Source organism: Vigna angularis, chromosome 1 (genome assembly GCF_016808095.1).
Source record: "Vigna angularis cultivar LongXiaoDou No.4 chromosome 1, ASM1680809v1, whole genome shotgun sequence".
NCBI classification, from domain to species: domain Eukaryota; kingdom Viridiplantae; phylum Streptophyta; class Magnoliopsida; order Fabales; family Fabaceae; genus Vigna; species Vigna angularis.
Genome location: NC_068970.1, coordinates 7,836,801 through 7,845,190, shown reverse-complemented (window position 1 = coordinate 7,845,190; position 8,390 = coordinate 7,836,801).

Here is an 8,390-nt window from a genome sequence, read left to right as displayed (position 1 = left end):
TTGGATGGAAGAGGTTCCTTTTCTTGGACATGTGATTTCGGCTGGAGGAATTGCTGTTGATCCCGCTAAGGTGCAAGCAGTACTTCAGTGGGAGAGACCTAAGACGGTTACAGAAATCAGGAGCTTTGTGGGTCTAGCGGGATACTATCGTCGTTTTATCGAGAGCTTTTCCCGGATTGTGGCACCGTTAACAAAACTGACTAGGAAGGATCAACCTTTTGTTTGGACCGACCGTTGTGAGACTAGCTTCCAAGAGCTGAAGAGCAGATTGACCAGTGCACCAGTTTTGGTTATCCCTGACACAGGTAAACCTTTTGAGGTTTTTTGTGATGCCTTTCATCAGGGATTAGGGTGTGTACTGATGCAGGAGAAGAAGGTAGTGGCATATGCATCAAGGCAACTTAAGGTTCATGAGAAGAATTACCCCACTCATGACTTGGAATTGGCAGCTGTGGTCTTTGCTTTGAAGATTTGGAGACACTATCTGTATGGCGCGCAATTTCAGGTGTTCAGTGATCATAAGAGCTTGAAATACCTCTTTGATCAGAAGGAGCTTAATATGAGGCAAAGGAGGTGGATGGAGTTTCTTAAAGATTTTGATTTCGATCTCCTTTATCACCCTGGGAAGGCTAATGTGGTGGCAGATGCATTGAGCAGGAAGTCAGTGCATATTTCAGCCTTAATGGTCAGAGAGTTAAAGTTGGTGGAAAGCTTCAGAAATTTGAGGTTGCAGGTAGAATTTGGAGCTGACAGCATCAGATGCAGTAATTTGGTGGTGTCCAATGACTTGTTGAAGCGTGTTAAAGAAGAGCAGTCGAAGGATGTTGAGCTCCAAACGTCATCCAGTTTGATTGGGACTGAGCAAGGAAAAGATTTTGCTTTGGGGACTGATGGTATCTTAAGATTTAAAGGCAGAGTTTGTATCCCTAGCAATTCAGAAATGAAGAGGTTAATCCTTGAGGAAGGCCATAAAAGCCGTTTTAGCATGCATCCTGGCATGACTAAAATGTATCAAGACCTCAAGGAGTCTTTTTGGTGGTCCGGTATGAAGAAAGATGTAGCTCAGTTCGTCGCTTCTTGTTTGACTTGTCAGAAAGCGAAGATAGAGCATCAGAAATCGGGAGGTTTAATGCAGCCATTACAAATTCCAGAGTGGAAATGGGATAGCATCGCTATGGACTTTGTTACCCATTTGCCACGCACTATCCGAAGGCATGATGCAATATGGGTAATAGTGGACCGATTGACCAAGAGTGCTCACTTCTTGGCGATCGATTTGAGAATGTCTATGGCGAAGTTGGCGCAGCTGTATGTTAAGGAGATAGTAAGGTTGCATGGAGTGCCTTCGAGCATTGTATCGGATAGAGACCCGAGGTTCACGTCCAGATTTTGGCAAACTCTTCATAGTGAGATGGGAAGTAGACTACAGATGAGCTCGGCTTATCATCCCCAAACAGATGGACAGTCTGAGCGGACGATCCAATCGCTTGAAGATTTGTTGAGGACTTGCATTTTGGATCACTTAGGGGTATGGGATGAGATATTGCCACTGGTTGAGTTCACTTACAACAACAGCTACCAGGCTAGTATCGGCATGGCACCGTTTGAAGCGTTGTATGGGAGGCGCTGTAGAACACCTCTTTGTTGGTTTCAGGATGGAGAAGCAGTTTTGACGGGACCAGAGATAGTTCAGCAGACTACAGAGAAGGTGAAGCTGATACAAGAGAGGATGCGAGCATCTCAGAGTCGGCAGAAGTCCTATGCTGATCGGAGACGCAAACCGTTAGAATTTGTAGTTGGGGATCATGTGTTCCTTCGAGTGACTCCTACTACAGGTGTAGGAAGAGCCATTCGTGCTAGGAAACTTTCTCCTAGATATCTTGGTCCTTATCAGATTCTTCGACGAGTAGGACCCGTAGCTTATGAGATAGCCATGCCACCTCGGTTAGCTAACTTGCATCCAGTGTTCCATGTATCTCAGTTGAGAAAATACATGTCTGATCCGTCTCATGTGCTCGAAGTTGACGATGTGCAAGTCAGAGAAGATTTGTCAATTGAGGTGCAACCAATAAGGATTGAGGAGAGTCAAAACAAACAACTTAGAGGAAGAGATGTCAGACTTGTCAAAGTTATCTGGAGCAGTGGAACGGGCGACTCTACCTGGGAGTTAGAGGACGAGATGAGAGAAGCTTATCCCCACTTATTCTGTTAAGCCTAATTTTCGAGGACGAAAATTTTGTTGTTGGGGAGAATGTAAGGACCGTGCAAAGTGGGGAGGGGTGGTTGCACGTTAGAAGTGGAGAGGGACGGCTGGGTGGAGTAGGTAGCAGACATGGTGGTGGGTCTTCCCACTTGGAAAGTGCTCCAGCCACCAAAACACCATCATCTCCATCCAGTTATTGGGCTTGGCACTAGGAAGGGAAAGGAGTGGCTGGGAGTGCAGGGTTTTCCACTTTAAAGGGAGAACCGTGGGTTTGAAGAAGGATTGGAAGAATTGTTGCAAATTCTGGAGAGAAGAAGAAAAGAGCTTGCTGCACGTACGGGAGAAGGAGAAGAGGAAGCTTGCTGCATCCAGTGGTGAGGCAGAGAACGTCTGGAATTTCACTGCATTCAAGATTTGCTAGGAGGTCTTCAAGAGGTAAGGGGAGTTGGATTTTTGGATGTTGATAGTGGTTGCATGAGTAGGATGCTGGAAAATTGTAGTTGTATGTATGGTTGGACTGAAATTGAGGTGTTGATTCATGTACGAAATCTTGTATGTTTTGGAATTGAAGGAAATTGGAATTTCATAGCTTTTTAGTTATTTGGAGAGGAAGTGAGGTAGTGATTTTGAGTATTTGGGATCTAGAGTGTTATTGAGCCTTTGGAACAGTTTCACCCCCTGTATTATGACTTGTTAGAGCCATCAAATTGATCAAAATAAGTGTAAAGTGGTAGAATTGGATTTTGGGTATCTAAGTTGTGAAAATTGGTGTTTTATGGTTGAATTGGAGTATGAATCCCTTAAGAATTGAATAAGGAACGTTTATAATCAATTAGGTAAGTCCAATCTAGTATAAAACATGAATTTAGGGTGTTAGAAGTTAATAAAAAGGGTTGAAAATGGTAAAACGAGGTTCTGGCCTCAAATCTCCAGAATTTTGCATTCTGCAGAATTCTCGCCCGGGCGCCCCTGTCGCGCCCAGGCGCCCCAGCCTCTGGAAATGCCGCGCCCAGCATGTCGCGCCCGAGCGCGAGATGCTGCGGAGCGCGTTCGTCCGAGCCAAATTGGACGTTCGTCCAATTTGCTCTACAAAGCGTTCGACCTTAAGTTTTAGTGAGCGTTCGTCCTTAAATTGCATGTTGAACGTTCGTCCAAATAGTGAGCGTTCGTCCTTAAATTGCATGTTGAACGTTCGTTCAAATGGTGAGCGTTCGTCCTTAAATTGCATGTTGAACGTTCGTCCAAATAGTGAGCGTTCGTCCTTAAATTGCATGTTGAACGTTCGTCCAAATAGTGAGCGTTCGTCCTTAAATTGCATGTTGAGCGTTCGTCCGAATAGTTGAGCGTTCGTCCAAACAGTGAGTGAGCGCTCGTCCGAATAGTTGAGCGTTCGTCCAAACAGTGAGTGAGCGTTCGTCCGAATAGTTGAGCGTTAGTCCAAACAGTGAGTGAGCGTTCGTCCGAATAGTTGAGCGTTCGTCCGAATAGTTGGCGTTCGTCAGAATAGTAAAGCGTTCGTCCAAACAGTGAGTGAGCGTTCGTCCAATAGTGTCCAGTGAATAGTGCTCGTCCAAATAGTATTTTACAAATATGTTGAATTTTAAGTTCCTTTGCTTTTGGATTGAATTATGTACCAATGTTTGGAATATTATCTATGGCATGAAATATGTGAATGTATGAAATATGTCGGATTTGTTGTGTTAATATGGCGGTATCTGATTATTCATAATTGTGGTTAAGTTTCAAAGTAACAATATGATTCATGGACGTAATTCCATGATCCTCAAGGAGAGGATACATGGTGGTGTTTTGGGGTTGTATAGAATGATTACACGGTAGCTCAGTTTTGGGGGTCATCCTGAAACTCCAATGGTCTTTCTTCTCATGTAGAGAGGATTGAACATGTGGTGAGGAGTAGCAGGAGGTCCTAGTCTTGGATGCTTCCATATGATCCAAGGTGAGTGATAACGGATTAACCTCGTGATTGTGGCTGGGCGGGAGTGCCCAAAAGTTTCACCAGGCGGGAGTGCCAGAGCGGGAGTGCTCAAGTTCCATAAAGCCACCACGAGTGCAAGACCCGCCATAGCTCGGTAATCATTCTGGTCCGGACGAGTCGGGATATAAAGTAACAAGTCGGGGTTTAATGTAATAAGTCTTGTGATATTGATTTACCATGTATGATTGACTTTTGTATATCACATTAAATTGTATAACATGCTTTTTACATCTAGCTCACCCTTGCATTGTTTGTGTTGTGTGCTATTTGGGTATGATTCTTTGGCGATGATCATCCACTTGGATGAGAGCAGATGGTGATGAGGGTACTTTGGAAGCAGCTCTTGATGGGGACAGCAGTGCTGCAGCTTAGTTTAGCTAGTTTCTCTTCGTGGTTCTTAATGTTTGGAATAAACTTGTGTGTATTCTAAGTTTATTTTCTCTCCGTTTTTCATGGAGAAATTCTATCTACCCTTGTTGAATTTCCGCTCTATTCTGAGGATGACTGTAATCCTTAATATTACTCTTGACTGCTTTATCATATTACGTATGATGACGTCTTTATTATATATGCATGATGTATATTTTTGGGACGTTACAATTAGTAAGTATTATTGGGTCCGTAAACTATCGGTCAGTATTATATATCGTATAGCTAAATTTAGAAGTGTAATATTAGTATAGAAATTTAGTATAAAATCTGTACCGAGTAAAACAAGTTTAAGAACTAGCATTTTTTTAGTATACATACGAAAATTGTTTATGGTGACACTGCTGACCATATTAAAAGTATATATAGTCATAAGGTTTAAATTATTGCGCAACTGCATCGTGATGCTGTGGGGATAATGCTTTTCTATAGTAAGCATCACTCTTCAGCTTTTGTTCTTCAGCCAGTGTTTAAGGTTTCTCAAATCAAGGGATCTAATTTTATTTTATTTTTCTTTTGTAAGTTCCGCATTTTAAAATTAAAATATAAATTAGATAATTTTGATAAATTGTTCTTATTAATCAGAAGAAGAGACTGATTGTCTCATTCTAAGTGGATAGTGTTGTCGGCCTCTCTTTTTCATTTGGATTTGCTTTGGAATTCCGGGAGGCTTATTATTATTAAATTTCCATTGTTAGATTTTATTATTACTTAAGGGTGTCATTAATCAGTGCTGTAGAATACTTTAAAAACCTTAAAGATATAAGTGAAATCATCTTAAAATAAACAAAAAGATATTGTTTTTCGTATCTCAGTAAAAGAAAAAAGTTTCAGTATTTAAATTTTCGTATCTACGAGCCCCCCACTCCGCCCGTTTTTTCGGGTCACTGCTTACTATTATAAGCATTAGAAGAAAGACTTCTGAATGCAGTGTGTAAAATTTAAGTAGAAGCACAGTATTCCATATATCAAACTATCTTATTTTACTCAATTGGCTTTTCATAAAAGCTTACAAGTTTATTCGATCATATTTCATATTTTATATATACCTTTATCCTGATTTTTAAAGTATATATAATATGATTGTCGAATTCAACAAGCGTTCAAACAGTCATGTCATAAAAATAATCACACACAATCATACACTGTTTTTAAAACTGTGCCACGGTGTCGAATGATCAATTTATAAAAAAGTTATTTTAAAAAATATTAATTTAAGATAAAGTAAGATTATTATCAATTTGGTCGTAATTAGACGGTCACTAATCTAAAATTCATCCCAAAATTTATAAATACATTTTTTAGATAAAGAGATAGGTGATGATATTTAATACATATTAACAATTTGAATTGTTAATTTTTTTATTGACTTTAACGTTGAAGTACCTCCTTCATGTAACTTCAAAACATAATAAACAAACGACAAGAACTAACAACGATAACGTGAGAACGATCAATTAGATCATTAACCACTCATAGAACAATAAACTATTGACCTCGATCCTTACACTCAAAATCATCCTAATTTTTTATATTACACATTTTTCTCTTTATGTTTACAATTGTAACATGTTATAACCGTCCTTTACCTAGAACATGTAAGCAATTTCTTTAATTTTCAATTGAATGAAAAACAACACACAGGATCTTGAATTTTCATGATACTCACAATTCCCACATATACAGTAAAGAAGAACTAACCTGGATCCATTGTGCACTTCTTCCTGTCTTTTCCTGTCAACTGTTCTCTTTCTCTTACTCCACTTTAATGCCTTCTGGATGATATAGAAGTTGTAGGAGGTTTTTCTTTTCTCTGTCAGGTTTCTCTTCTTTTCTAAGAACGTTACATTCTCTCGCTTTAGAAACTTAACATGTCCTCTTTTATGATATTTTAATTAACTTTAATAAAATACCAAAATGCCCTTTTAGAGTGAGAAGAGAGGGATTAATTTTAATAACTCTAAAATAACCCCAATAACTTTAATACCTTATATTCTAATAATCATCACATTAGAATCCTTACATCAAAGTTATACTTTAAATTACATGAACCAATGTAAATTATTAATATAATTTAACATTCTCTCACTTGGTTCATGTGATGACTTGAAGATCTAAACTAAACTTTAAGTGCGCACCATTCATTAGAATTATCAAGTCATCATCCTTATATGAATTGAAATTATCGGATCATGGCGGGCAAAAGTCATGAACGACAAAATTCCTTCCATGTATCACATAATCAAAACAACTCAACATAACTTTAATCAATCTTTTAACTTTCATGTCTCTAAAAGAGATATAACATGTTATCACAATCAATAATACATGTATATAACTTAATGTGGATAACAGTAGAATAAAGAGAAACATAACTTTAATTGAATTCACAAGTGTCATAACAATACAAGCATATAACTATACATATCCATAAAGATAGATAACATCATCATGTTAATATTGACTTATCCATAATGCCCATACTTTCAACATGGCCAATAAAAGTTTTGGGCGGTAGTCCTTTAGTTAACGGATCTGCTATCATCAAATCCGTTCCAATATGCTCAATCAACACTATATGTTTCTGCACTTCTTCTTTAACCGACAAGTATTTCAAATCCATGTGTTTAACACCCTTTGAGTACTTGTCATTTTTAGAGAAGAAGACGGCTGCGGAATTATCACAATAAATCCTTATCGGCCTAGCTATACTGTCAATAATGCCAAGCCTCGATACAAAGTTCCGCAACCACAAAGCATGAATTGTGGCCTCAAAGCATGCCACGAATTCAGCCTCCATGGTGGAAGTAGCAATGACTGATTGTTTTGCACTTTTCCAAGAAATTGCTCCTCCAGCTAATAGATAAACATATCCAAATGTGGATTTTCTTGAATCCACACATCCAGTATAGTCTGAATCCGAATAGCCAATCACTTCGAGATGATTTGACTTTCTATAAGTGAGCATGTATTCTTTGGTGCCTTGTAAGTACCTAAGAACTTTCTTTGCAGCTTTCTAGTGATCCATTCCGGGATTACTTTGATATCAGCCTAACATTCCAACAGCAAAACTGATATCTGGCCGAGTACAAGTTTGAGCATACATCAAACTCCCAACCACTGACGCATAGGGAATGGACTCCATGGCCTTTCGTTCCAAATCATTCTTGGGACATTGCATTTGACTAAACTTGTCTCCTTTTTGAATTGGAACTATTCCAGGAGAACATTTTTCCATTCTGAATTTCTCTAACACTTTATTAATATAGCCTTTTTGAGACAAACTTAACAATCCTTGTGATCTATCACGGAATATTTCTATTCCTATCACATAAGATGCCTCATTCATATCTTTCATTTCAAAGTTGCTAGAGAGAAACTTCTTTACATCATGTAACATACCAACATCATTAGTAGCAAGAAGAATGTCGTCAACATATAGAACTAATATAACAAACTTACTCCCACTGATCTTCATATATATACACCGGTCAACGGTGTTCTCTACAAAACCATATGAAGTTATGATATCATTGAATTTTAGATACCATTGTCGGGAAGCTTGTTTCAGTCCATATATTGATTTCTTCAATTTACACACCAAATTTTCTTTTCCTGTTATTGTGAAACCTTCTGGTTGGTCCATATAAACTTCCTCTTCTAAGTCACCATTCAGAAAAGCGGTCTTTACATCCATTTGGTGAAGCTCTAAATCATAATGAGTCACCAAAGCCAAAACAATTCTCAAAGAGTCCTTCTTAG